At 46.1% G+C, this 7,924-nt stretch overlaps 1 long non-coding RNA gene across 1 annotated transcript; it reads right to left on the bottom strand.

Moving 5' to 3' along the window:
• Positions 1-5,866: 5,866 nt before the first annotated feature.
• Positions 5,867-6,491, bottom strand: LOC138641529 (uncharacterized). The gene is made up of 2 exons (XR_011313905.1): positions 6,296-6,491; positions 5,867-6,194 (listed from the first exon to the last, which is right to left on the bottom strand). It is a non-coding gene; the product is annotated as an uncharacterized lncRNA (long non-coding RNA).
• Positions 6,492-7,924: the final 1,433 nt, after the last annotated feature.

The following is a 7,924-nucleotide window of genomic DNA, read 5'->3' as shown; positions in this document are numbered from 1 at the left end:
AGCCTGGAATCAAGTCAATAGCACAATCGCAGTCCCTGTGCGGTGGAAGGAAACTGGACTTGCGCTCATCGAATGCATCCTGAAAATCAGACAAAAACTCTGGAATTTCAGAAGGTGAAGAAAAGGAGATTGACATCAAAGGAACATCATTATGAACCCCCTGACAAACCCAACTAGTCACAGACATGGACTTCCAGTCCAACACAGGATTATGTACCTGCAACCATGGAAAACTCAGCACGATAACATCATGCAAGTTATGCAACACCAGAAATCGACAATCTTCCTGATGGGCTGGCGCCCTGCGCATGGTCACCTGTATCCAAGACTGGGGCTTATTTTTAGCCAAGGGTGTAGCATCAATGCCCCTTAAAGGAATAGGGTTCTGCAAAGGCTGCAAGGGAAAACCACATCGCTTGGCAGACTCAAAATCCATTAAATTCAAGGCGGCGCCTGAATCCACAAATGCCATGACAGAAAATGATGACAATGAGCAGATCAAGGACACAGATAACAGAAATTTAGGTTGTACAGTAATGATGGTAAATGAACTAGCGATCCTCTTTGTCCACTTAGGGCAGACAGAAATGACATGAGAAGCGTCGCCACAATAATAACACAACCTATTTTGACGTCTGAAACCTTGTCGTTCCGTTCTAGACAGAATTCTATCACATTGCATAGGCTCAGAAATTTGCTCTGAGGATAATGCCACAGCGCGCACAGTTCTGCGCTCCCACAGGCGTTGGTCAATCTGAATGGCCAGAGACATAGAATCACTCAGACCGGAAGGCGTGGGAAACCCCACCATAACATCTTTAACGGATTCAGAAAGCCCCCTTCTGAAAATTGCCGCCAAAGCATCATTATTCCATTTAGTCAACACAGACCATTTTCTGAATTTCTGACAATAGAATTCTGCCACCTCTTGACCCTGAGACAGGGCCAACAAGGTCTTCTCAGCTTGATCCACAGAATTAGGTTCATCATATAATAGTCCTAAAGCCTGAAAAAAGGAGTCAATATTAAACAAAGCCGGATTCCCAGATTCCAGGGAAAACGCCCAATCCTGCGGGTCGCCACGCAGCAGGGAGATTACGATTTTAACCTGCTTACTGGAATCACCAGAGGATCGAGGTCTCAGGTGAAAAAACAGTTTACAGTTGTTTTTAAAACTCAAAAATTTAGACCTGTCACCAGAAAACAAATCACGAGTGGGAATCTTCGGTTCTATAGCAGGAGTCTGAACAATATAATCAGAAATACCTTGCACCCTAGCAGCAAGCTGGTCTACACGAGAAGCTAACTCCTGAACATTCATGCTTGCACCAGGCTTCTCAGACACCCAGATATTAAGAGGGAAGAGAACACAAAACAAAATGGAGAAAAAAAAATGGCTCAAGAGCTTTATTCCCTTCTTCTGAGATGCATTTACCTCATTGTTGGCCAGATGTACTGTTATGATCCGGTGACCTTGGAGCTGCATGAGAACTTTCACTGGAGAAGGTGGCCACTATACTCACCGCAATCCTGAACTTAACACCGCAACTAGAAGTAGCCATGGAGTGTACCTAACACACCTAGACACCTCGTCACAGCCGGGGGACTAAATACCCCTAAAGATGGAAATTGGAATACTATCTTGCCTCAGAGAAAATCCCAAAAGGATAGACAGCCCTGTTGTGAATTCTGTTGTCAGGCTCCCTCCTGTGGTCATGAATGGTACTTCGGCTGGTTCTGTCCATGGACTTTCTCTGGTGCCTGTGGGTGTTTCTGAGTTTCCTTCCACAGGTGATGAGGCTAATTCATTAGTGGCCTGCTCTATTTTACTCCACTTAGATCTTTGCCCCATGTCAGCTGTCAATGTTGTACTATGGCTCTAGTTCGCTCCTGGATCGTTCTGAGTTCCTGTTGCTCCAGCAGAAGCTAAGTTTCCTCTGTGCTATTTTGCTTGTTTGCTATTTTTTCTGTCCAGCTTGCTTTTGTCTATATTGCCTTGCTTGCTGGAAGCTCTGGGACGCAGAGGGGTGCCTCCCGCACCGTGAGTCGGTGCGGAAGGTATTTTTCCCTGCACTCACTGCGTGGTCTTTTGTAGGTTTTTGTGCTGACCGCAAAGTAACCTTTTCTATCCTCGGTCTGTTCAGTAAGTCGGGCCTCACTTTGCTAAATCTATTTCATCTCTGTGTTTGTATTTTCATCTTTACTCACAGTCATTATATGTGGTGGGCTGCCTTTTGCTTTGGGGAATTTCTCTGAGGCAAGGTAGGCTTTATTTTTCTATCTTCAGGGCTAGCTAGTTTCTTAGGCTGTGCCGAGTTGCATAGGGAGCGTTAGGCGCAATCCACGGCTATTTCTAGTGTGTTTTGATAGGTTTAGGGATTGCGGTCAGCAGAGTTCCCACGTTCCAGAGCTCGTCCTTATTATCAGTAACTATCAGGTTCATTATTTGTCCAAACCACCGCATCATAACAGTACAGCTGGCCAAAAGTATTGATGCATCTCAATAGAGGGATAAGTGAAGCTCTGAGACCATTTTTTTTTCTTTGCAGCGTGTTCTGTCTCACTTTTCCCCTTTACCTCTGGGTGGTTCAGAACACAGGTGTAGACATGGACATTCAAGGTCTGTCCTCTTGGATGGATAATCTCACTACAAGGGTACAAAACATTCAAGATTTTGTGGTTCAGAATCCGATGTCAGAGCCTAGGATTCCAATTCCTGATTTATTTTTTGGTGATAGATCTAAGTTCTTGAATTTCAAAAATAATTGTAAATTGTTTCTAGCTTTGAAACCTCGCTCCTCAAGTGATCCTGTTCAACAGGTAAGGATCATTATTTCCTTATTACGTGGCGACCCTCAAGACTGGGCATTTTCTCTTGCGCCAGGAGACCCGGCATTGCATGATGTAGATGCGTTTTTCCTGGCGCTCGGATTGCTTTATGACGAACCTAATTCAGTGGATCAGGCAGAGAAAATCTTGCTGGCTCTATGACAGGGTCAGGATGAAGCAGAGATATATTGTCAGAAGTTTAGAAAGTGGTCTGTGCTCACTCAGTGGAATGAATGTGCCCTGGCAGCAATCTTCAGAAAGGGTCTCTCTGAAGCCCTTAAAGATGTCATGGTGGGATTTCCCATGCCTGCTGGTCTGAATGAGTCTATGTCTTTGGCTATTCAGATCGATCGGCGCTTGCGTGAGCGTAAAACTGTGCACCATTTGGCGGTACTATCTGAGCATGGGCCTGAGCCTATGCAGTGTGATAGGACTTTGACCAGAGCTGAACAGCAGGAACACAGACATCAGAATGGGCTGTGTTTTTACTGTGGTGACTCCACTCATGCTATCTCCGATTGTCCTAAGCGCACTAAGCGGTTCGCTAAGTCTGCCATTATTGGTACGGTGCAGTCTAAATTTCTTTTGTCCGTTACTCTAATTTGCTCTTTGTCGTCCTATTCTGTTATGGCATTTGTGGATTCAGGCGCTGCCCTGAATTTGATGGACTTGGAGTATGCTAGACGCTGTGGTTTTTTCTTGGAGCCCTTGCAGCATCCTATTCCATTGAGAGGAATTGATGCTACGCCTTTGGCCAAGAATAAGCCTCAGTACTGGACCCAATTGACTATGTGCATGGCTCCTGCACATCAGGAGGATATCCGTTTTTTGGTGTTACATAATCTGCATGATGTGGTCGTTTTAGGGTTACCATGGCTACAGGTCCATAATCCAGTATTGGACTGGAAATCTATGTCTGTGTCCAGCTGGGGTTGCCAGGGGGTACATGGTGATGTTCCATTTTTGTCAATTTCATCTTCTACTCCTTCTGAAGTTCCGGAGTTTTTGTCGGATTATCAAGATGTATTTGATGAGCCCAAAGCCAGTGTCCTTCCTCCTCTGATTTGGTGCCATTGTTTTTCCAGCATGTGGTTCGTTTGCATGGCATCCCGGAGAACATCGTTTCGGACAGAGGTTCCCAGTTTGTTTCGAGGTTTTGGCGATCCTTTTGTGCTAGGATGGGCATTGATTTGTCTTTTTCCTCGGCTTTCCATCCTCAGACAAATGGCCAAACCGAACGAACTAATCAGACGTTGGAAACATATCTGAGATGCTTTGTTTCTGCTGATCAGGATGATTGGGTGTCCTTTTTGCCGTTGGCTGAGTTTGCCCTTAATAATCGGGCCAGCTCGGCTACTTTGGTTTCGCCGTTTTTCTGCAATTCTGGTTTCCATCCTCGTTTCTCTTCAGGGCAGGTTGAGTCTTCAGACAGTCCTGGTGTGGATACTGTGGTGAATAAGTTGCAGCAGATTTGGACTCATGTGGTGGACAATTTGACATTGTCCCAGGAAAAGGCTCAACGTTTCGCTAACCGCCGGCGCTGTGTGGGTCCCCGACTTCGTGTTGGGGATTTAGTTTGGTTGTCGTCTCGTTATGTTCCTATGAAGGTTTCCTCTCCTAAGTTTAAGCCTCGTTTCATTGGTCCGTTTAAAATTTCTGAGGTTATCAATCCTGTGTCATTTCGTTTGGCCCTTCCAGATTCTTTTGCCATCCATAATGTGTTCCATAGGTCGTTATTGCGGAGATACGTGGCGCCTGTGGTTCCATCCGTTGACCCTCCTGCTCCGGTGTTGGTTGAGGGGGAGTTGGAGTATGTGGTGGAGAAGATTTTGGATTCTCGTATTTCGAGACGGAAACTCCAGTACTTGGTCAAGTGGAAGGGTTATGGTCAGGAGGATAATTCCTGGGTTTTTGCCTCTGATGTTCATGCGGCCGATCTGGTTCGTGCCTTTCATTTGGCTCATCCTGATCGGCCTGGGGGCTCTCGTGAGGGTTCGGTGACCCCTCCTCAAGGGGGGGGTACTGTTGTGAATTCTGTTGTCAGGCTCCCTCCTGTGGTCATGAATGGTACTTCGGCTGGTTCTGTCCATGGACTTTCTCTGGTGCCTGTGGGTGTTTCTGAGTTTCCTTCCACAGGTGACGAGGCTAATTCGTTAGTGGGCTGCTCTATTTAACTCCACTTAGATCTTTGCCCTATGCCAGCTGTCAATGTTGTACTATGGCTCTAGTTCGCTCCTGGATCGTTCTAAGTTCCTGTTGCTCCAGCAGAAGCTAAGTTTCCTCTGTGCTATTTTGCTTGTTTGCTATTTTTTCTGTCCAGCTTGCTTTTGTCTATATTGCCTTGCTTGCTGGAAGCTCTGGGACGCAGAGGGGCGCCTCCCGCACCGTGAGTCGGTGCGGAAGGTATTTTTCCCTGCACTCTCTGCGTGGTCTTTTGTAGGTTTTTGTGCTGACCGCAAAGTAACCTTTTCTATCCTCGGTCTGTTCAGTAAGTCGGGCCTCACTTTGATAAATCTATTTAATCTCTGTGTTTGTATTTTCATCTTTACTCACAGTCATTATATGTGGGGGGCTGCCTTTTGCTTTGGGGAATTTCTCTGAGGCAAGGTAGGCTTTATTTTTCTATCTTCAGGGCTAGCTAGTTTCTTAGGCTGTGCCGAGTTGCATAGGGAGCGTTAGGCGCAATCCACGGCTATTTCTAGTGTGTTTTGATAGGATTAGGGATTGCGGTCAGCAGAGTTTCCACGTCCCAGAGCTTGTCCTTATTATCAGTAACTATCAGGTCCATTATTTGTCCAAACCACCGGATCATAACACAGCCCCCCACAAATATTGGCGGTGAGTCGGAGAGGAAAAAACATACACAGGCAGAAAAACAGGATTTAGCACAGGAGGCCACTCTAGCTAGATAGGACAGGAAAGAACAGAGTTCTGTGTGGTCAGTATTAAAACCCTTCAAAATAATCCACAGTGTAATAATTATATGGATACTATGGAATCTAATAGCATGGGATAAAGCCAGTCCGAGAACAAAGTTGCAGCAAAGAATATTTTACTCAAAACAGAAAAGTAAACAGATATTTCTGCAATTGTAACGAGGTCATCAGCTCTATATAGTAAATAATAGCAGACAGAACATAATACAGATATTCCTGTTACAGTGACGAGGTCCTCAGCACAATATAGTAAGTCACAGCAAATGGAGAGGCGAACAGATATATAAACAAGGAAGTCCGATAAGGTTATTAGTGCAAATGCACACAGTCCTTAAATGAGGAAGTCCAGCAAAACTCGATCACACATGTACACAGTAATTGTAGAAGGAGTCCAGTAATTCACAGATGAGGCGTTGTGTGAATGCAGTCCTGGGAAAGAGAGGATGAGGGAAAAAGAGAGAGCGCTATCTAAGCGTAGCAAATGAGTAAATATTCCTGAATGAGACAAGCACAACTTGAATCTTGCTCACCTGGTGTGGTTGTGCAAAGAGGCACAACACTGGGAAAAGTTTTGCAAACAAGGAAGATACCTCCACAGGTACGCAGCCCGTTGCAGAGGTTCCAGAGATAGCTGAATGCAGACCACTGAGTAGTGAACAGAAGTAGCAGGGAGTTCACCAGCAGAAGCTCAGGAGCCAGCAGCACAAAATACTCAGGCACCTTAGCACACATGACCCGGACTTAAATAATCTGGACAGACAGGAAGTTCCATGACAGGGCGAGATACAAGACTCCATCTTGGATCAGGGCGAACAGGCACTAGGAAATTCCAGAATCTTTACACACAGCAGAATATACAAAAAAAACTTCCTACATCTAACTAAAAGATATAGGAGCGTAAATAAGCAAATCCAGTGAATCCTACAATTAGAGCAGGAATAAAACAGAAACAATCACACAGCAGTGTGCCACAGATACAAAAACCAAACACTTATCTTTGCTGAATTTGGCAGCAAGCAGGAGAAGCCAGAAAGTGATACAACACTTCACAAGGAACATTGGCAACTGGCAAGGGCTAAAGGATCCTGCACACCTAAATATCCCAGTCAGAATTGTAATAATCCGATACACCTGGCCAGGACTGCGAGTCAGAGACAACTGCATTCCCACCTACAACCACTGGAGGGAACCCAAGAGCAGAATTCACAACAGCTGTGTAGCTGTGCATGTGTTGTAGAGTCTTTGTTTTGCTTTACGACCATCCGCGTGTGCGGTCCCTGGCTGCCTCTATGGAAGCTATCCGTGGGTTGCGAGGTCTTCTGCAGCTGATGCATGACTTTCCACATGTGTCCAGGCTTGTGACAGCTGCCAGGTGCCCTAGGCTTCAGTTCCTGTGCTGGCTATGCTGTACAGGGTATGCACGGCCACACCTTCCCCGCTTTTATTAGGGGCAGTGTGTGCGCTTGAATTGCTGTCCCCAAACTATTGCTGAGAGGCAGCTCCTATTTAAAGTTCCTCTTCCCTGTAGGGCGTTTCCAGAGCTTCTCATTAGGTTTTTGAACCTAGCCATGTGTGTTTGGTCCTCCATGTTGCTCCTGGTCTGCCTGGTCTTCAGCTCCTGTCTGCTATCAGTTCTAGGAAAGCTGATGTCTTTGTCCCTGGACTTCTCCTGTCTATCTGTTGGTACCAAAGTCCTTGCCCTTGAATGTGGATTCTTGCTGTGTGATGTTCTTGAAGTCCTTCTATGTCATGTACCATGTACCCAGTGACTGTGAGCTTCTAGAGACCGGAGTCTCGAAGATTAACCTGTGTTCGTTTTTTGAAGATAGAGTCCAGTGTTTCTGCTGAGCGTCTACTATGCTGTGCTCAGCTTATTATGCGGCTCTAGCTGTGTCCAGCTCTGGTCCGATGCTGCGGTGCTTCACCATCCCGCTTGAGTTCCTTTCTAGGTTGTGTCCGATGTTCAGAGTCTGGCGTTCACTGTCTGGTGCATGGAGCTTGATGACCGCTGCTCGATGTACCGATGTTTGGCCTTTTCCTTGGGGTCCATCCCGTGATGACGTCTGTTCGAGGGCGGTGTCTGATGTTCTCCTGCTGTGCCTGTGCTATGTCTGAGGCCTAAGAAAGGTTCTCCTGATATGCTTGTGCCAGATGACCCT

Source organism: Ranitomeya imitator, chromosome 6, assembly GCF_032444005.1.
Source record: "Ranitomeya imitator isolate aRanImi1 chromosome 6, aRanImi1.pri, whole genome shotgun sequence".
Classification (NCBI taxonomy): Eukaryota; Metazoa; Chordata; class Amphibia; order Anura; family Dendrobatidae; genus Ranitomeya; species Ranitomeya imitator.
This window is presented reverse-complemented; position numbering and strand designations above follow the sequence as displayed.